Raw genomic sequence first — 20,731 nt, 5'->3', positions numbered from 1 at the left:
GTAGGGAATCTGCAAAGCCCCTCTGAGAAAGATTTGCTGCTGCTAAGTCGCTTCAGTCGTGTCCGACTCTGTGAGACCCCAGAGACGGCAGCCCACCAGGCTCCCCCATCCCTGGGATACTCCAGGGAAGAGTACTGGAGTGGGTTGCCATTTCCTTCTCCAATGCATGAAAGTGAAAAGTGAAAGTGAAGTCGCTCAGTCGTGTCCGACTCTTAGTGACCCCATGGACTGCAGCCTACCAAGCTCCTCCATCCATGGGATTTTCCAGGCAAGAGTACTGGAGTGGAGTGCCATTGCCTTCTCCGGAAAGGTTTGCTAGCTCCTCAGAAATACAAAGGGCCTCCCAGGTGGCATTAGTGGTAAAGAACCCACCTGCCAATGCAGGAGACATAAGAGGTGCAGGTTCGATCCCTGAGTCGGGAAGATCCTCTAGAAGAGGAGATGGCAACCCTCTCCAGTATTCTTGCCTGGGAAATCCCATGGACAGAGGAACCTGGGGGACTACAGTCCAGGAGATCGCAAAGAATCGGACAGGACTGAAATGACTAAGCGTGCATGAAAGCAGAAATACAAGAGGGGTTGTCCTTCCTCCTCTAGATGTTGTTGGGTCTGACCATGGTTTTGGGGCCTGCCATGGCCATGTTGCTACCAGCCCCAAAGGAAGCCAACCCATGGGTGGCAGAGCAGAGAGATGGAAAGTGTGTCATCTTTCACCTCATCGTTGAGCCCAGACTCCACCAAGCCTGATATCCACCTCCTGTGGATGTCCACAGGAGGACATCCACCTCCTCCTCTCAGGGCCTCCTGTGCCCTGAGATAGTACAGCCTGCTGCTCAGTGTTTAAGTCAGTCCAGGGCCACGTGTGTGACTTGCAAGCAGAACCCCAAGACAGGAGCAGTCACCTGCCCCATATCTCCCACCCCCGTCATGCCCTCTTAGACCATTCCCTACAGGAGGCATAACTGAATGAGGGCCCCACCCTGGAGCTCTGAAATCCACTCCAGGCCTTGCTCCACGGCCTTGCCTCCTATAGCCACTCCCAGCCAATGACTACATGGGGCAGAGAAAGTAAGGCAGGCCCATTCCTGGGGGATGTGGGACTCCTCTGACCAGTGACTATGGCTCAGTCTGAGGACTCCCCAAGAGCCTTGAAGAACTTTCCCTAGACTTGCCCTGCAGCCTAAAATGTTTCTGCCAAACTTCCTTCCTCACCTCTCTTCCTTCATGCAGGCTCGCCAGCAGTGAGGTCTAATGGCTCGTCCAGGCTCTCCTCACTTTCTCCCTATTTTTCCTCACACAAGCATATCCTCTGATAATTTTAAAAATTATTTTTGCATGTTTACTCGCCTCTTGATGGTCACTGAATAATATCTGACCTGCCTAACAATGGACCTTCACCACTTCATGCCTGGACCACCGTGAGAGTCTCCTAAGTGGGCATCCCGCCTTTGAGTCTCCTTCACCCATCCCCAATCCTTCGTACACTAGCCATGCTGCCCCCCCACTGCCACTCAGAAACCTTCAATCACTTGGGAGTTCCCTGGTGGCCTCCCACCAGCGATTTGGGGCTTTAACTGCCACGGGTCAGGTCTGAGATCCTGCAAGCTGCATAGTGCAGGCAAAAAACAAACAAAAAAACTTCAATCACTTCTCATTTCCTACACCATCAAGTTTAATTTCCTCTGCCTTTCTTTATAGGCAACTGCTGACTCAGACCTGCCCCACCACCCAATCCTATTGTTTCACTTACATGCCTGGAGGGCTGCCCCATGCGGGAGCAATGCTGGCTATTAGTAGAGCAGAAATGACTGACACAGCTCATTCCCAATGAACACTGAAGCTGCACAAGATCTGAGCACCAACTCTACCCATTTCCACAGATGTTTTTGGTGGCAAAGTCTCCCCCTTTTCTTTACCTGTCCCACCACTATGGAATATTAAATAAGAGAAATACATTTTACACACAAACAGTCCTCCATCAACAAGAAGCAAATTCAAAGACTGTTACCATAATGAAAATAATTATTATTCAAAATAATAACAATATGAGCAAGATGATGATAAAGCTGAAGATGGTGTGATGATGAAGAAAACAGTAGTAGTGATAAAGTATGGAAAGCAGGAATAAAAAGTATTATAACAATATGATCGTGATGATATAAATACATATTCAGTAGAAATGACTTCCTCTTAACCCACTGCCATATTAACCACATTCCTTTAGCAACTGGATTTGGTTGCTAGTAACAAAAAAACAGAGATAACACAGATTTTTAAACATATAAGGTATTTCCTCTCACATAGAAGAAGTCTGCATGTACGCAGCCCAAGTCTAGTGTGGTAGCTCTGAAGTCATCAGGGACCAGGCTTCTTTTATCTTTCTACCCCACCATTCCACAAGACACTCCAAGGTTGCCTCCTGGTCCAAGTTAGCTGCTGAAGCTCCAGCCACCTTGTCCATATTCCAGGTAGGAAGCAGAAGGAACACAGAAAACCAAAATCAAAGGAACTACACCAACTATCTGCACCTCTTTAAAGATGCCTTACTCAAAGCCAGCCCAACAATTCTAATTTACATTCCATTGACCAGAATGTAGTCACATGGCTAAACCAAGATGTAAGGGAAGGTGGAACATTCCATCTTTTCATTGGACACATTGCCACCCCAAATAAAAACAGGGTCTGAGCCACACTGATGAGCTCCATTCCCTCTGGAACACAGGACTGACACCACAGCACACAGACTTTAAAATCAGTGGGGTGTCCCCTGGTGTCTCCATGCACCTGCTGCTTCCTCCAGCTGAACTGTACGCATAATACAAGAAGTTGTTTATGAACTTGTTTATGACACATTGAGATGCTGGAAAACTATGCAATTTATTTAAATATTACATAAAACGTATCAAAAGTCTCTCTTAAGAGAATGAAAAGAGTGAATAAACAGAAAAGCCACAGGGAAAAAAATTATTACAAAGCACATATCTAATATAGCACCCAGAATACATAAGGGCTTCCCAGGTGGCACGGTGGTAAAGAATCCTCCTGCCAATTCAGGAGACACAAGAGACATGGGTTTGATCCCCGGGTTGGGAAGATCCCCTAGAGAAGGAAGAACGGCAACCCACTCCAGTATTCTTATATGGAAAATTCCATTGACAGAGGAGCCTGGCAGGGGTCACAAAGAGTCAGACATGACTGAGCACAGACCCATACACAAATGTTCTTAGCATCTTTATTTGTAATAGCATAAAATTGAAAAGAACCCAAATGCCCATCATCAGATGAACAGATAAACAAATTGTACACCCATAGCATGGAATATTACTAAGCAATAAAAAGGAATGAACTATGAATACACACCACAACATGGATGTATCTCAAATATACTGAGTGAAAGAAGCCAGAGGAAAAGTGGGTATATTCGATATCATTCCATTTACACAGAATTCTCAAAAAATGAAAACTAACCTTTAGTGACAGCAGATCAATGATTACTTGAATCTGGGGGTGAGGCGCAGAGAGAGAGGGTTTCTAAAGGCACAGGAGACTTTTCAGGGTGATGCAGATGTTCAGGAACTTACAGGGCTAATGGATATATATGTATGTCAAAACACATAAAACTGTACTTTATTATATATGTAGTATACATACTGTGCGTCTATTATACTTCAGTAAAGCTGATTCAGGCACTGGTGGCAGCTATACAGTGGTGAGCAAGCCAGGCGGTAAAAGCAATCCCACTTCTGAGTATATACCCAAAGGAAAGAACATCACTATCTCAAAGAGTTATCTGCATTCCCATGTTCATAGCAGCACTATTCACAATAGCCAAGACATGGAAACAACCTATCTATAGATGAATCAGTAAAGGAAATGTTGGTCATATATACAATGGAATACTATTCCACAACATCATATTCCTTTTTTAAGAATGTTGTCCCACCATTAGGGACAACATCGATGAACCTAGAGGACATTATGCTAAATAAAATAAGCTAGACAAAGACAAATCCTGCATGAACTTATTTATATATGAAATCTTATGAGTCAAACTCATACTTCAATTAAAAACAAATAGATTTTTAAAAAAATAAAAGGTAACTCCAAAAATACAAGTCAAACTCATTAAAGCAGAGAATAGATTGGTGGCTGCTAGAGACTGAGGGATGGAGGAAATGAGGGGATGTTAGTCAAAAGGAGTATTACTCTTATAATTTAATAAACTCTTTCTAAATCATCTGTTGTTGGTGATAGTGGTAGAGTTTAAAACGGTGGCAAAAATGATGAGGAGGGGACTTCTTTGGTCGTTCATCTGCCATTGCAGGAGACTCAGGTTTGATAGCTGATCCAGGAAGATCCCACATGCTGAGAAGCGACTATTAAGCCTGGCATCACAGCTACTGAAACCCGTGTGCCCTAGAGCCCGGACTCCACGACAAGAGAGCAGCCCCAGGTCACCACAACTAGAGAAAAGCTCACACAGCAACAAAGATCCAGCACAGTCAACAAATAAATAAAATTATTTTTAAAAATGAGGAGGATGCAATATGATGTCTGTGACAGGGGGATCCAAAACCACACACAGGTTCAGGAGGAGGATTTGGGGTCTTCCAGAGAAGTCTTTAAGGGGTTCCTTAATTCCTATGGAGGGGAACCCAACCCAGCCAGCCCCCAGAAGTATAAGAGATGCCATCATTGATTCAACCTACTCCCTCCTTCTTGAAACGCCCTGTGGGCAATTACTGGAGAGGAGGCCACAGTGAGGTGCCCCCATGGAACTTAGCAATAAGCTTTCCCTGAACTGTAGTCTAAGAAATTGGTTGGTCATAGGATCAGGGCATGCAAAGTTACCCGCCAAAACAAAATAGCCCCAGACGTGGTGGGACTTACAGGAGACGTGACCACAGGCATTAACAAATCCAAAGCAAAGACGTGTTCACTGGCCACCAAGGTGTCAGGGGAAAGGGGTGTCACCAAGGCAAACCGTGGTGGGGCCCATGGAGCACAGTCAGGGAGATGACGTCCTGCCAGGCTGGTCCAAGTGTTGGGTCCACCGGGCAGACATTTCTCTTAATGAAGTGGCCTGGGCAGGGTTCAGAGCCAAAGGTCATTCAGTCCTCAGACTGGGGCCCCAGCTCTCTGTCGGGTGCCAGGCTCACCCGGCACTTCAGTAGCTTTCTGCAGGGGAAATGTGCCAATAGTCGACACAGTGTGTTTCTGTGGGAAGTAGTAAACTGACTTCTGATTTGATTCATGGGTTTTTGTGAACTTGATCAGATGAGCCAGGAGCCCTCAGCCCTATCAACTCAGGTAAGACACCTTGGAGATGGAAATTTGGGGCCAGTTCAAACCAAGAGTACTCGCCTGGGACTGACCCGTCTGTGTGGTCAGCAGCTGCCCTGCCCCATTGCTCACCATCTCCAAACTTCCAATAATAAACAAGAAACACTTCTTCCGTACTGAGCTCTTACTAGGCACCGGGTCCTTAGCCACATTACCTACAGCTATGACTTCATTTAATTCACACCATAGCCCTGTGAGGTAGGAACTAGAATGCCTAGTAACTGATAAAGAAATCCATGTCTGGAAGATCAAGAGATGTGTCCAAAGTCAAGATCCAAGAGTCAAGATTTGACCCCCAGACAAGTGTTTCACAAGCAATGGTGTACGGATCCTTCACACCAGTGTGGCCTGATGTTCTTGTTTTAAGCAGCAGATCCTAGGCACCCACCCCCAGATTTACTAAACCAGGTTAACTGGAGGAGGTGGGGGATAGGAACCTGCAGATTTTCAAGCTTCCAGGCAATCTGTAGGCCAATTAAGGTCTGAGAACCACAGCGCTACGCCATATCACGACCTCTAAACTCTACCACCAGGACCTTCCTTGGTCTCTCCAGCCCTCTGCCCTTCCATTGCAGCCACAACCTCTCCCCTGAGTTTAAAGCTCACACATGGCCTTGCCAACCCAACGACTCGCCCAGAATGCCTCGGAGCTTCTCTGACATCCCCAAACTCAACCCACCCTCTTCCCCTCCAACCCTCCCCTCCTGCTCGGTGTCCTGTGGGATCACCAGCCTTCCAGACACTTGAAAACCCTGGCACCATCTCCGAATCTTCCCTCTCCCTTACCCCCACCTCCATTCATGTACCAGTGCTGCCAGGCACCTCCTAAGTGTGTCTCAAATGTGTCCCTTCCTCTCTTTCACCAAAACTGCACTTCAGTTTTTGGCATCTGTCCCACCCCCGCCAGACAGCTACACTCCCATCATAACTGGTCTCCCTGCTCCCACTGTGAAAGTGAAAAGTGAAAGTGAAGTCGCTCAGTCGTGTCTGACTCTTTGTGACCCCATGGACTGTAGCCTACCAGGCTCCTCTGTCCATGGGATTCTCCAGGCAAGAATACCGGAGTGGGTTGCCATTTCCTTCTCCAGGAGATCTTCCCAACCCAGGGGTTGAACCCAGGTCTCCTGCATTGTAGGCAGATGCTTTACCTTCTAAGCCACCAGGGAAGCTCCCACTGTATCCCTCTTAAATCCACCCTCCATGGACCAGCTAGAATGAGCTATCCAGAAAATGAATCTAAAACCTTTAATGGCTCCCACCACCCAGAGAATCCCTCGGCTTGTGTGGACACTGGTCCATCTATCATCTCCCTTTGCTTTTAATGCTGAGTTACTGTTTTACTAGGTGATGGTTTGCTCTTGGCAACGAGGTGATCTTTTGTAAATGAGTGCCTCACTAACCGCGTAGGAGCAGCTGTTCAATGTATCTTTATACACAGCCTTGGATACAAGCACTGGCATTACTGCTAAGAGAGCAGTGGCTGGAATGCTCATAGTAAACAAGGCAAGGTCTCCCAGCCCCGTTCCCCAGCACCAGGGGCTTCTGCTTAGGATTTCTCAGGCCTGCGATTTCTAACACTTCTCTTTCCTCTTTCAGTCTCAGGAATTTCTACACTGGTTAGTGACAGCTTCCTAGGTCCCAGCTGTGTGGTCTGTGTAAGAAGAATAAGTGAATAAATGAGAAGCTATTTTAAAGGATGTTGAGTGGGGTGGGGAGGTTCCCTCTAGAAAGCATATCTAAACACGCCCTTGGTGGTTTTCGAGGAGGGACCTGGGTCGAGCAAAGGAAGCAGGTCACAGAGTCCCAAGGCTGGCCTGAGTGCACTGTGCGGCTCAGAGGTCAGCGGCCCCCTTGCTCTGGTTACTGGGTACAGACCTTTTACATATCATCATCGAGTTGATGTCATTCTTGCAAAGATCCTCACTGTTCCTTCTAGAGCCCTGGGTTTTGAAATCTCTGTCCATAATTAGTAGCGCAGCTAATAAGTGTCAGAATCAAGACTAGAATCCAAGTTCTGCCTCTAAAGCTCATGCTCTTGCAGAAAAATCTTAAAAAGACCACACCTTCTAGGGCAGAGGAGCCCTGCGCACAGGGAGGGATAGTAACCCGCCTAATGAGCTGGCTCCCACAGTCCAACACAGGCAAGGAACACCCCCCGACCTCTGTTTATCCAAGGCCCACCCTGCGAGATGCACAAAAAACGGCTGAGTCTCCAGGACAGGTGGGAGCCCAAAGTCACAGTGACAGCAGCAGAGTCGGGACCAGCACCCAGCTCCCATGGACCCTCGGCCACCTCTCCCTTTCCTCCCACCAACCACTTCCTTTCTTCCCTGCCCCTGCCTCTTTGCTCAGCTGCTTCCCCAGAAGGCTGGGGAGACTCCCAGACCTCAGGCCACTTCCAGCCAGATTCATGAGCCCCCACACCACCACGCAGCCCCGCCCCCACCAGCTCCTAGGCTCAGGGTGCCCTGGAGGAGCAGAGAGACCTGAGAGCTGGAGAACCAGGAGCCCCACGTTCCAGACTTCCTCTGCTTCGATCTGCCCTGTGACTCTGAGTTGGTACCCTCTCCTATACAAGCCTCAGTTTCTCCCTGTAACAGGGCAGGAATGGACACTATGATCCCAAACCTCTCCATCCCTGAAGCACCGAATGTGGCTAGCATCTTAGGGCCAAGTTCTGGGTCATGGGCACCCTGGTGACCTTTGGCGGGGCCACTCAGGCCACACCCTGGGGAGGGGGTGCGGCGGGGCCTTCCTAAGGCCCCACTGCCTCCCAGTAAAAAACAGTGAATTTCATTCCAAATAAGGGAACTGAGAGCACAGTTCCCAGCCACAGCCCAGTTCCGGCTGGTTTATGTTAGCTGGACAAGACTAAACAGACCTTCACAGTTTCAGTATTAAGCACTAAAAATGAAAAAAAAACGACTGTTTGTCTCTGAATCATGGGGTGAGGGAGAGGTCGGTGCTCCCCTAAGGCCCCCTGATAGGCTTGGCAGACTTGGGGGTGCCGGCCTTCTGGAGGTGGGGGTGTCTGAGGAGGGGCCCTCGGGAGGAGAAGGGGTTCCACAGGCAGCGATGCGGGGCAGGCACTGGGGGAATAGCGCCGAGGGGCTGGGTGGAGGGGGAAAGAGGCCCTTTGTGTCTGCAGCGGTGGGATCGTGGAGAGGGGGCCAGACGATCGAACATGGAGAGAGGGAGAGAGAAAAGGAAATGCAGAGGAAGACTGATGCAGCCAGCCACCAGAAGACCCTGGGAGGCTCCTCTTACGCCAACCCCACCTGCCAGGGGTGGGTGACCAGGAGGCTAGGGGGAGGAGAGGGGCTCCACTTCCTGGATAATTCGGCCACCTGCTCCCAGCGGCCCCACCTGCCTCCCACAATGTGGACACCACAAACCTGAGATAAGAATTTAATTATTTACAAAGCAGAGAAGCCTGAAGCTGGGCTACCTTCCTGTTTTCCCACTGGCTCCCTCCAGATCCACAGGCCTTTTACCTAACTGGTCAGGGCCTGCCCCTGGATCCCTCCATTCCTGGGCCAGCTCCTTTTACAAAGTGCTTTGCCATTGCAATCTGACGACCCCAGGGGGCTGGAAGGCATCACAGTTTCCATCTTAGAACCAGCACTCAGGGAGTGACAAGTACTGCTCAAGGTCTTTGGTCTGCGGATGGCAGAGCTGGTGGCACCCACAGCTTCTGAATCCTCCTTCAACTTGATAGTCAAGGACACTGAACACGCCGTCATTGGCCAGCTTGGCTTTACTGCCCAAACACAGGTGGCTCTGTCTGCTCCATCTGCTACCTGCTCACCACCCGAGAGCTAGCCATCTTTATCCACACGTCCTACCATTCCGCAAAGCAAGTCGCTCCTCCTGGAAACCCTCCCAGACCCCACTCAGCCTAACTAACTACCCTCCTCTCCTGTGATCTGCCTCAGCCGCAGTGACCAGCACCATAAGCGCTATGAGGGCAGGACCACGTCTGTTCTGAGGCTAGCACAAGGCCTTGCGCCCAGGAGGCACTCAGAGAACACCTGTGCCATCAGGGAATGAACACACAAACCATCACTTCCATATTGCTCTCCCCTTCTCTTGCCCCAGGGCCTGGTGTGCAGAAATGTCATTTCAACAAAGAAAAGTGAGGCTGTAGCAGCCCTGAAGAGCCCATAGAAGAAAAGTTTGAATTCCCGAGAATCAGTCCATCCTTGCATTCATTTCAAAGTATCTTTCGGGGCTTCCCTGGTGGCCCAGTGGCTAAATCTCCACGCTCCCAATGCAGGGGATCCAGGGTTCAAACCCTGGTCGGGGAACTAGAGCCCAGATGCTGCAACTAAAAGAACTTGCCTGCCACAGTGAAGATTGAAGACCCCGTGTGCCACAACTAAGACGCGGTACAGCCAAATAAATACATGTGCTGTGCTTAGTCGCATCCGACTCTTTGTGACCCCATGGACTGTGTGTGACCCCATGGACTGTAGCCCGCCAGGCTCCTCTGTCTGTGGGAATTATCCAGGCAAGAATACTGGAGTGGGTTGCCATGCCCTCCTCCAGGGGATCTTCCCAACCCAGGGTTGAACCCAGGTCTCCCACATTGCAGGTGGATTCCTTACTGTCTGAGCCACCAGGAAAGCAGAAAAATACTGGAGTGGGTACCCCTTCTCCAGGGGATCTTCCCAACCCAGGAATCTAACTGAGGTCTCCTGCATTGCAGGCAGATTCTTTACCAGCTGAGTTACCAGGGAAGCCCAATAAATAAACATTTTTTAAAATATATATCCATCAAGTGCCCACTGTGTGAGCCAGGCACTGGTGGCAGCGATACAGCGATACAGCGAGCAAGCCAGGCAGTAAAAGAAATTAACAAGTAAACAGGCCCTGATGGCCAGTGTGGTCAGTCTCATGAGGGAAACACAGGGCAGCAGTGGGAGAGGACACCAGGGCCATCTGACTAGCCAGGGTGGTCCGAGAAGGCTTCCTGGTGGAAGTGATGTCTAAGCCAAGACCCAACAGTTGAGCTTAATGATGGCAACGAGAGCCAGTATTTATTGTGCCTTTATTACTCGTCTAGCTTTACCTCCAATAAAGAGCTGGGGTGTGGAGAAGAAGCGTGTGGCCTCAGGTGGCTCAGGCAGCAAACACAAAGTCCAATTCCAGAGCCTGGGCTTCAACCACCCTGTCTCCCTCTCCTCCCTCCTCACATCTGAGGTGTGACCACTGACCTAGGTGCCCCCAGATGCCCCAGGGAACTTCAGAGACCTGCTGGACAGCACCAGAGTTCAATGTCTAGGTTGCGATTCCACAGCCCAGAAGGACCCCCAGGCCTCTCGGCCTTCCAGGCCCAGAGAGTGGGGCTGGAGGGTCCCTGCATACCCAGACAGAGCCATCCCTACATCCCCAGGACAGACTTGGTGGTGGAGAAAACTCCCCCACCTTCTCAGGTTTCCTGAGTTTCCTGGGCCACCAGAAAGGGCTCCTTCCCAAATGAGAAGTTTTTCTGGAACATTAGAGAAACTGCCCCAAGCTGGAAGCTCCCTGCTGACCCCACCCTGACTGCTCTGCACCATTCAGGGCTGGCCCCTCTTTGGACAAAAAGGGAGAGGACCTCTAAGACCAGAAAGTCCGCCTGCCGTGGGGGTGGACGGGGGTGCTAGGAGGTCACCAGCAATGACTCTCTGCCTCCCAGCTGCCCTGCAAAGCACACGAAAGAAAGGCCCCTGATCACAGCGACATCACATCTCCCCGCCAGTCAGTCTGGGTGGGAGCTGGCCCGTAGGGAGAGAAGCCGTGGGCCCGGCCCAGCCCTGCCCCCGCCTGCCAGAGCCACACTCCAAGCCCTGGGACCCAGATTTAACATATCTCACTCCATGTGCGCTCCCTCTCCCCGGGGGCCCCTCAGCACAAGTTAAGATCTGATTGGCACTAATTGGACCAAGCTGACAGTGCCCAGGGCAGCTTGAGTACTGTCATCAGAGATTTGACTCACCAAGCAATGGCTGTCGGTGCCTATGGAGCCCACCGTTAGTGTCATTTTGGGAGGATCAAGCAAGCTTGGATGGTGCTTTGTGAGTCAACACCACTGCCTGGCCAAGCTTGCAACCAGAGACCTCGAGCTTATAAGTGATTTATTCTTGGTCTCATATCCAGGCAAGGGCTGGAATCCAGCTTCCTGATCATCAGCGTATTGGTCCATTCCTCTGCTTATGGTCCCAGAAAGTCTTCCCTAGAAGAAAAAGTGGGTTCTAGTTCTTCCTTTCCTCCCAGAGCACAAGACTTCCCGTCTGATAATCAACCCCCAAGCCTAAGACTGGAACCTCAACCCAATCCTAGAATATGGAGCTCCCAAATGAACTCTTGGCCCCAAGACTCGATGCTCAACTGCAATCGTGAATTCTGGACCCTGAAGTGAAAACTCCTCCTAGGGATAAAATCCTCACCCCAGCATGGAACTCAGACCCCCACAACAGATGCACCAATACCTACCCCAAATCCTGCCTTCATATATTGCAGCCTCATCCCCCAGATAGAACCTTGTACCCTGGGAATCAACCATTAGCACCAGAGAGCAAAGCCCCACCACCTTCAGAACAAGCCCTGAATTTTGGGAAATTCTGTTCTCAAAACCAGTCCAGGCTCTTCTTATATTTTGTTTCCTTAACACAACCTCAACGTGAGGACCAGATGAGTGGAACCCAAGCTCCCTAAAATACTTTCCTTCACATTTTGTAGTAGGAGAACTAGAGGACTCTCACGCAACGGAAACCCCCGTTTCGAGGAAGGCTGCACTCTAATGCAGAAAGCTCCATGTAAGTGGCATCCTGGTTACTCCCAGCCTCATTCCACCACTTCCTCCATCCTCTTGGCTCCACACCAGGGTCTGGATGTCTGGCTTGTCTCCTCAGCCCCAGAGGATCCGCCACGCCTGGCTCAGGAGAGCAGAAAGCCCCTGTGCATCTCTCAGGCACTGGCTAGGTTCTTTGCACCCCCAAAAGAGGGGTTTTCCTTATTCATTCTTGGTCTGTTCAGATTTTCTTTCATTATGATTCAGTCTTGGTAAGTTGCATTTTCTAGGAATTCATTTCTTCTAGGTTATCCAACTTGTTGGCATATAATTGTTCACAGTAGATGAAAATATAAGAGGAAAAGCGCCCTACAATTCTTTGGGTTTATGTGGTATCCGTTACAATGTCTCCTCTTTCATTAATGATTTTATTTATTTGAGTCTTCTCTCTTTTTTCTTAGTCTAGTTAAAGACTTGTCCATTTTGCTTATCTGTTTAAAAAACAAAACAGTTTTGTTGATCTTTTCTGCTGTCATTCTAGTCTTTATTTCATTTAATTCCTTCCTTCTACTAACTTGGGGCTTAATTTGTTTTTCTTTTTCTAATTCCCTGAGGTATAAAATTAGGTTATTTATTTGAAATCACTCTTTTTTTTCTTAATGTGAGTATTTATCACTATAAACTTCCCTTAGAACTGCTTGCGCTGCATCTCCTAACAGTCCATTGGTTTCCTATGTTTCCACTTTCACTTGTCTTGAGATTTTTTAAATTTCCCTTTTGACTGTTCAGGAGCATGTTGTTTAATCATATTAGTGAATTCTCTCATTTTCCCCCTATAACTGATTTCTAGTTTCATATCATTGTGGTCAGAAAAGATACTCAATGAAATTCCAACCTTCTTTCAATACGGTAAGACTTGTTTTGTGGCTAACCTGGAGAACTGCTAAAGCAATCTTGAGCAAGAACAGAGGCATCACACTTCCTTTCTTTTTTTCAAGAAAATTTTTTCTAAGACAAATTGCAAATTAAACTAAAAAGCTATAAGTATCAAAACACTACTCTGTTAACATAAAAAAATAGACATATAGATCAATGGAACAGGATAGATAGCATAGAAATAAACCCACACATACACTGTCCACTAATTTTCAACAAAGATGCCAAGGATATACAATGGGGAAAGGATAGTTTCTTCAATAAAAGGTGCTAGGAAAACTGGATATCCACATGCAAAAAAAAGTAAATGGACCCCCATCTCATAGCAGGTACAGAAATCAACTCAAAATGAATTAAAGATCTAAATGTAAGACCTAAAATCACGAAAATCCTGGAAGAAAACATAAGAGTTAAGCTCCTTGCCACTGATCTTGGCAATGATTTTGGGGGGTTGACACTCAAAGCAGAGGCAACAAAAGAAAAAATAAACAAGTTAAAAAGGGTTTTGCATGCAAGGTAAAAAAATAAAATGAAAAGGCACTCTATGGAATGGGAGAAAATATTTGTAAGCTATATATCTGATAAGGGGCTAATTTCCAAAAATACATAAGAAACTCTTACAACTCAATAGCAAAAATAATAATAATACCAACTCAACTGAAAAATAGGCAAGGGACCCGAATAGTCATTTTTCCAAAGAAAACATACAAATGGCCAGCAGGTACATGAAAATGGGCTCAATATCACTAATCATGAGGGAAATGCAAATCAGAACCACAATGAGGATCAGAACGTGGTAAAGAACCTCCTGCCAATGCAGCAGACATGGGTTCGATCCCTGATCCAGGAAGATCCACTATGCCATGCAGCAGCTAAGCCCGTGAGCCACAACTATTGAGCCTGTGCTCTAGAAGCCCGGGAGCCACAACTACTGAAACCCATGTGCCCTAGAACCCATGCTCTGCAACAAGAGAAACCACCACAGTGAGAAGCCCACACACCACAACTAGAGCGTGGCCCCCACTCGCCACAATCAGACCACACGTCAACAAAGCCCCAGCAGAGCCGAAAATAAATAAAATGATTTTAAAAACACACAATGAGGTAACACCTCACACCTGTTAGGATGTCTATTATTAAAAAGACAAGAGAAAACAAATATTGATGAGGATGTGGAGCAAAGGGAGCTCTTGTACACTGTTGGTGGTGTAAACTGGGTAGAGCCCTTTTGGAAAACAGTGTAGAGGTTTCTCAAAAAATTACAAGTAGACTACCATATGACCCAGCAGTCCCACTTCGGAGTATATATCCAAAGGAAATGAAATGAAATCACTCTCTTGAGGAGCTAATTTATACACCCAAGGTCATTGCCATATTATCCACGATAGCCAAGATATGGTAACAACCAAAGTGTCTACTGATGGATGAATGCATAAAGAAAATATAGTGTGTATATATATATATATGTATACCCAGCTACGTCTGTTTGCATGTGAATAAATGGAATATTATTCAGCCATAAAAAGAAGGAAATCTTGCCATTTAGGGCAACATGGATGAACATGGAGAGCCTAATACTAAGTGAAGTAAGCCACAGAAAAGATAAAGAAAAATAAATACCATATAATATACTCATTGGAAAAGACCCTGATGCTGGGAAAGATTGAAGGCAGGAGGAGAAGGGGATGACAGAGGATGAGATGGTTGGATGGCATCACTGACTCGATGGACTTGAGTTTGAGCAAGCTCCGGGAGTTAGCGATGGACAGGAAAGCCTGGCATGCTGCAGTCCATGGGGTCACAAAGAGTCGGAGATGACTGAGCGACTGCACTGAACTGAATATCACTTATATGTGGCTCTAAAAAAGGAGGGGTTGAATTGAAAGAAACAGAGAATATAATAGTGGTTGCCAAGGGCTGGGGGGTGGAGTAAATGGAAATGTTGGTTAAAAATACAAACTTCAGTTACAAGGTAGGTTCTGAGTACCTAAGGCACAGCATGCTGACTATGGTTCCTAATACTTGTATACTTGAAATTTGCTAAGAGTAGATCTTAACAGTCTTACCAAACAAACAAAAAAAAGTAACTATGTGAGAAGAATTAACTTGATTGCAGGAATGATTTCATAATATATACATATACCTAATCAACACATAGTACACTCTAAGTGTATTACAATTTTATTTACCAATTATACTACAATGAAGCAGGGTTGGGGGAGGAGGCTGTTTCCTGCAATCAAGAGGAGTCAGGAGTCAAGGATAGAATCTGTTGCCTCCATCAGGGACAGGCACTCTCTTGGGTCCGAGCTCTGTCTTTGCGCCTGGAAGCTAAAGGAAAGTCCAGGGTCTCCAGGCAGGAAGAGGTCCTTGCTGGTCCTGCTGGGGTCAGGACGAGGTTCTTCACGAACTCCAGTCTAGCCTGAGAGCCAGGGTCAAGAATGGATATTAACCTAATGTTGATTCTGGACCTATGAAGAGGCCTAGAAAGAGGCTGGAACAGGACTCAGAAGTACAGATTTGGGGGACTTCTCTGGCGGTCCAATGGTTAGGAATCCGCCTTCTAACAGTAGAGGATGCAGGTTCGAACCCTAGTCAAGGAACTAAGACCCCACATGCTTCAGGGCAACTAAGCCCATACACCACAAACACTAAGCCTACGCACTCTGAAGCCTGCGTGCCACAATAAAAGATTCCACAAGCAAACAACATAGCCAAATAAATAAATATTTTTAAAAAGTACAGACTTTGATAATCCTGTGACAATCTGCACCTCAGTTTCTCCTGTGTAAAGTGGGGCTATGAATTCTGGTCATGGGACCCCAATGAGAAATCGGAGGAAGAAGTAGGAGGGAGTGGTTTGAGGCTGTTCAAATGCAAGGTTCACAGCCCTGTGAAGTCTCCAAGCTCAGGGCAGAGACAAAGAGCTTTTTTTCTCTCCTCTCTTCCCCTTTCCCACCTGCTGCCTCATTTCTCAGCCATTTTTCCGCATTCTCTTTTACTCTATGATCATCCATCCAGGCCTTTGTGCTTTCCCTTCTCTTCACAGTTTAATAATTTAATAAGTACTGAGCCCCAGGGTGAGGGTCTGGGGCTTTGATCTCAATTCTGGGAAAACAAGAGCAGCCTTGGCCTGTCTGGGCTGATTTATGGCCACCTTTTATGGTTTGTGTGTGTATGCTGGGGGAACTGGCGCCCATGGAGAGCGAGGAGCCACCTGAGAAAGCCTGGCCAGGTTGGGACTGAAAGCTACGGCAGAAGCCAGAGGCACATCACAGCACAGGTGCCAGGGCCCCGCCTCCACCCACCTGGGAGCCACCTGTGACAGACAGAGGGGGCATTAACTATTGATGGTGTCCCAACGGGTAGGGATGGAGCCAAGAGCTCAGAGCCAGCTCTGCCCTGCTCTCTCCTCTTGGCTCTAAGGTCTCAAGGCCTTGGGTAGGACACAGTTTGCAAGGGAAAACTCAAACATCAGCATGCTCACCCCTGACTTCCCAAGATGCCCCCTCCCCATGTACAGCCAAGCTCTTCCAAGCTGAGCCACCTGTATGCCTCACTGACCGCTGCCCCAGAGGTCACAATCCTCCAACACATATCCATACAGGTGGCACCTCTCCAAATCTTCAAGTTGACCTTCTAAAGTGTCTCCCAAATCAATCTGCTTGCCTGGCTGCTCACAGCCCTGCCCTGGAAGAAGCCACACCTCTCCTCCCCTGGAGGAGCGGGAGCCTCCAGCCTCGCCCTCCCCTGCCCCTCTCTGGCCCCAGAGCCTTCCAAGGCATCTACAAGATCTTGTCACTCTTCTGCTCAGTGTGTGCTCAGCTGCTCAGTCGTGTCCAACTCTTTGTGACCCCAGCCACTCAGTCATATCTGACTCTTTGTGACCCCACGGACCGTAGCTCCTCTGTCCATGGAATTTTCCAGGCAAGAATACTGGAGCAGGTTGCTATTTCCTACTCCAAGGGATCTTCCCCACCCAGAGATTGAACCCAAATCTCTTGCGTCTCCTGCATTGGCAGGGGGATTCTTTACCGCTAGTGCCACCTGGGAAGCCTTCTCTTCTTTCAATAGCTTCCCTCAGGATGGTACACATCAGTTGCCACAAGCATTCGTCCCCCTCAGGTGTCCCTCTGGAATTAACTTCTGCTATCCAGAAGAGGTCATCCAGCAAGGTCAGAGCCTTAGGACCTCATTAGCACCTGGTCCATCCAGGTGTCTGACCTTGAACAAGTCACTTCCTCTCTCCAGGGCTGAGAAAGGAGCTAAGACATAATGACCTCTAGGGTCTACTTGGGTTCTGATGTTAGAAGTCAGTGGCCATGCCTCTTCCACCACCCCCATGCACATACCTGACCAGCTTCAGGGAGAATGTATTCTAAGGACATTTGCTGGTAAGATCAGGGTTTAGAAAGGAAAGGAAAGCAAAGCAAAGCAACCACAGAGAAGAAGGGCTTCTGGCCCCTTCTGCCACTGCTGTCTGAACCGGATGAGCGATTCATAGGCCACGGGCATCTCAAGGGCAGAGACGACATCCAGTGCCCCCCTCCCTATTCTCCACGCCCAGTACCAGGCCCAGCACAGAGGGCACCAACACACGAAATGAATCAGCTGGAGCATCCTCACAGTTGCATTCAACTTTGATAAGGGCAAAGTGTCTCCTTTCCTCACTCTCAAGGGTACCCAGACGCCCCCACCTAGACACACTCACAGCCCCATTCCCTGCAGAAGGTCAGCCTTTCAGTAGATGCCAGGCAGAGGCTGGGGGTCAGCCAAGGGGAAAGACGAAGATGAAAGCCAGGAGCGTGTGGAAATGCCACCACCCTCATCGAAGGACAGAAACCTCCCTGGCAATGTTCTCCCTTTCCTGCCCCCACCTAACCTCTGGAGCAGCCAGCATGGCATGACAGGGCAACAGAGGCAAAGAAGGCTATCTGGAAAAGCCAGTAGACATACTTCCCTCCCCTCTCAATCATCCCAAGAGGGTTCTCTCTCCTCCTCCTGCCCCACCCCCACACAGACAGCCTGTGGAACCAGCAACTTGCTTCCACAGGTAGAGAGGCAAGGGAGCAGCCATTCAGTGATTTTCTGCAGGAAGTTCCATGGCCTGGAGGGCTGGGATGACACCAGCCAGGACTCAGCCCTCCCCAGTGGCTCAGCCGTAAAGAATCCATCCACAGTGCAGGAGACCCAGGTTCAATCCCTGGGTCGAAAGATTCCCTGGAGGAGGGCATGGCAACCCACTCCAGTGTTTTTGCCTGGAGAATCTCATGGACATAGGCTATAGCCCCTAGGGTAGCAAAGAGTGGGACACAACTGAAGTGACTTAGCACACACATACTCAGAGCCAGCCCTGTCCTCAACACGGGCTTGTGTCAGACCCCTTCCAGGAGCGCCCTTCTCTGCGCCCCACACCCAGCTCAGTATCCTCAACTGGGGTGGTACTGTCTTCTCTGGATGGCTTTTTTATGTTTTGCCACCCCTCGCAGCTTGCGGGATTTCAGTTCCCTGACCAGGGATTGAACTCAGGCTCTCGGCAGTGAGAGCACAGGGTCCTAACCACTGAACCACCAGGGAGCTCCCCTACTGGGATGCTTTTTAAAATATTGGAGAGTTGTTTTTTTAATGACACAGGTGACCAGTGACATTTAATGGGCAGGGGTCACGGATGCTAAATGAATAGTTCCACACCCAACATGGCAGGAGCAGCCCTGCCCCCAGGAACACAAAGCCAACCCCTACTCATTTTCAGATCACTTCCCTGGTCATTTCACTACCCAGACCCTCAAGACCAGGTCACGTTCCCCCAAGTTCCCAGTCTTCTCTCTCACAGTCCTCATCCAGATACCAGTGCTTGTGTAAGAAACTGATGGTGGAGGACAGGGAGGCCTGGCGTGCTGCAGTCCATGGCGTCCCCAAGAGTTGGATACGACTGAGCAACTGAATGACAAAGACGAGAAACTAAAGAGAGAATTGATGGAACAGTTAAAGTAGTGCCCCAGCCTCCGGAGGTAGAGCACAACTCTCCGCCTGTAGTGCGGGCTGCACACACGACTTCCTTCCAAAGAGTGCAAGGTGGAGGAGAGGAAAGTGCACCCTCAGCTTCACAGTGGAGAAGCCGGATGAGCTCTACCTCAGCCTGTGATCAAGGTCCTCAGCCCCGGTGGTGAGTCATGTTGATGACACTTACTGTTCATATGATGCAACTAAAATGGGCTTCACTGCTGTGGCCTTTCTCTCCAAAACCCAGAACCACAGTCTAATCATGAGAATATCAGACAAATCCCAGTGAAAGGACAGTCCACAAAATATCTAACCAACACTCCTCAACAGTGTCAAGGTCATCCAAAGCAAGAAACCTATGAGAAACTGTCACAACCAAGAGGAGCCTAAGAAAACACAACTGTATATATAAAATGTAGTAGCTATAAATACAATGTGGCATCTTGGATGGGAGCCTGGTACAGAAAAAGAACATGGGGGAAAATTGAAGAAATCAGAGTGAAGTATAGACATCAGTTAAGAACCATGTTCAATATCGGTTCACTAATGTCACAAATGTTCCACACTAATGTAAGATGCTAAGAATGAAGGCAACTGGACATGGACTACGTGGAAACTCTACTATTTTGCAATAATTCTGTAAATCTAAAAGTGTTCTAAATGAAAAGCTGTGGGTTTGTTTTCTTTTTTTTTTTTTTTTAGAGTTGTAGGGCCAAAGTCAGAGAGATCTTGGCTAGAATCCCAGCTCCACCTCATACCAGCCATGTGAGCTTGGGCAAGTTACTTAACCTTTCTGAGCCTCAGTTTCTGCATCTATGTGCTGTGCTTAGTCGCTCACTTGTGTCTGACTCTTTGCGAGTCCATGGACTGTAGCCTGCCAGGCTCCTCTGTCCTTGAGGATTCTCCAGGCAAGAATACTAGAGTGGGTTGCCATGACCTCCTCCAGGGCATCTTCCCAACCCAGAGATCGAACCCAGGTCTCCCACATTGCAGAGGGATTCTTTATTGTCTGAGCCACCAGGGAAGCCCATCTATGCATCTATAAACGGGGATAATAATCATACTTACTTCACATGACTGTTCTAAAGGTTAAAGGGGATAATAGGTATAAACAGCTTAGCATAGTCTCTGGCACATAAGTGTGAGTAATTGCTATCATATTCTGATTCATTTGTTCATTTGCTGTTCTTGTTCTGAGCTAAGGGGAGCTCCATGGCAGCAAGCCCTCATCTTCTTGTGTTCTACCGTATTCTCAAGCCTAGGAGAACAGCTGCCTCATCACTGATGCTTAGTCTGTGTTTGTTAAACACTGTTAAAAACAGAATGAGCCCTTCCCATCAGAGTATCCTTGGAACCCCAACTCTCACCCTGGGAGAACTTCAGTTCCGGAGCCCAGCGCAGAGCCCTGCCTACCCCCAGACCTTCAGCTAGAGTGCAGAGAAAGCCAAAGCCTCCCACCTGCCTTCCAGTGACTCTTCCTCCTCTCTGAGCCCTGCTTCTCTCTCCACCCTGCCCCACAGACATCAGCACCTGCTCATTTCCTAAAGCAGCAGGATCCACGTAATGACCTCTGATAAACATCTTTTAATAAACCCTGTAGCTGGATCTGTCATCCAGAAGCTATATTCTCCTCACTTCCTGCCCTCACTGCCATCTCCTCCCACTTCCTGGGCT

At 48.3% G+C, this 20,731-nt stretch overlaps 1 protein-coding gene across 1 annotated transcript in view; it reads right to left on the bottom strand.

Moving 5' to 3' along the window:
* Positions 1-20,731, bottom strand: part of NEURL1 (neuralized E3 ubiquitin protein ligase 1) — a 75,666-nt gene that overhangs the window by 47,482 nt on the left and 7,453 nt on the right. The window lies entirely within an intron of this gene.

This window comes from Bubalus bubalis, chromosome 23, assembly GCF_019923935.1.
Source record: "Bubalus bubalis isolate 160015118507 breed Murrah chromosome 23, NDDB_SH_1, whole genome shotgun sequence".
NCBI classification, from domain to species: domain Eukaryota; kingdom Metazoa; phylum Chordata; class Mammalia; order Artiodactyla; family Bovidae; genus Bubalus; species Bubalus bubalis.
The sequence above is the reverse complement of the archived record's forward strand: the minus strand, read 5'-3'. Positions and strand labels throughout refer to the sequence as shown.